The sequence below is a fragment of the Silene latifolia genome, chromosome 9 (genome assembly GCF_048544455.1).
Source record: "Silene latifolia isolate original U9 population chromosome 9, ASM4854445v1, whole genome shotgun sequence".
Lineage (NCBI taxonomy): Eukaryota > Viridiplantae > Streptophyta > Magnoliopsida > Caryophyllales > Caryophyllaceae > Silene > Silene latifolia.
The window spans coordinates 99423965-99425271 of NC_133534.1; the positions used below are offsets into that span (position 1 = coordinate 99423965).

The window sequence follows — 1307 nt, forward strand, 5'->3', positions numbered from 1 at the left end:
TTTGATGATTCCCCTTCTTTGGGACTTTGCACAACAACTTCATTCTCACTAGCTTTCACAACTTCATTCTCAACTTGCTCCTTCGGTGCTTCATATCTTGTACCACTTCTCAAGTGAATGGCACTAACCGTTTCATGTCTAGGGGGATTACTTTGAGGTGGTAATTGCCCCTTTTGTCTTTGTGAGCTTGAAGATGCTAGTTGGGTCAATTGTGTTTCCAACATCTTGGTGTGAGCTAGAATGTTGTTGATGGTGGTATCTTTTGCTTGGCTATCTTTTTGCATTTGAGTGAAAAATTCTTGTTGATTCTTTTGCATTTGGAGGACCGCTTTTTGGACATCAAAACCTTGGTCATTTTGGTGATTGTATGGATTTTGATTTTGGTAACCTTGGTTTTGATTGTAAAAGGGTCTTTGATTTTGATTTCTCATGGGTGGTGGAGTGTATGTTGTTTGAGGGTTTTGAACATTTTGGCTTTTGTATGAGAGATTTGGATGGAACTTGGTGTTTTCATTGTAAAAATTTGAATAAGGGGTACCACTTTTGTAAGCTTGGAAAGCATTAACTTGTTCGGTTGTTCCCCTACACTCACTTGAGTCATGACCCAAAGTTCCACAATTCTCACATATCCCACTTGGGATTGATGAGGATGCCGTCATGGCATTGACATGATGCTTTGATGTTTTTGATTTTTCCTCAAGTCTAGCCATAGCTTGTTCAAACTTCAAGTTGATTGTGTCAATGTGAGCACTAAGTTGAGCACCTAATTGAGTAACGGTGTCCACTTCATACTTTCCTCCTCTAGTAGCCTTGCGAGGCCTACTATATTGTGAATTATGGACCGCCATTTCCTCAATCTTGTTCCATGTTTGATTGTCATCAACTTCGGTGAACATTCCATTTGATCCCATATTGAGAATGTTCCTTGAATCTTCATATAAACCATTCCAAAATTGTTGCACTAAAAACCATTCGCTAAGTCCATGGTGAGGACATGAGCGACAAATACCTTTGAACCGCTCCCAAGCTTCATACAAAGATTCTTCATCCCTTTGCTTAAAACCCGTAATTTGAGCTCTTAGCATGTTAGTCTTTTCCGGTGGGTAGAATTTTTTGTAGAAAGCTAGAGCTAACTTCTTCCAAGAATCTATTCCAAGGGTGGCCTTATCAAGGCCCTTCAACCATTGCTTTGCGGTGACGATTAACGAAAAAGGAAATAAGACCCATCTTATTTGGTCTTGAGTCACGCCCGTTTGAGAGATAGCTTCACAATAATCGCAAAAGGTTTCCATATGAGAATGAGGGTC

At 39.9% G+C, this 1307-nt stretch overlaps 1 non-coding gene across 1 annotated transcript; it reads left to right on the forward strand.

Moving 5' to 3' along the window:
- Nucleotides 1-978: 978 nt before the first annotated feature.
- On the forward strand, nt 979-1085 carry LOC141602799 (small nucleolar RNA R71). The gene has a single exon (XR_012524708.1). It is a non-coding gene; the product is annotated as a small nucleolar RNA R71 (small nucleolar RNA).
- Nucleotides 1086-1307: the final 222 nt, after the last annotated feature.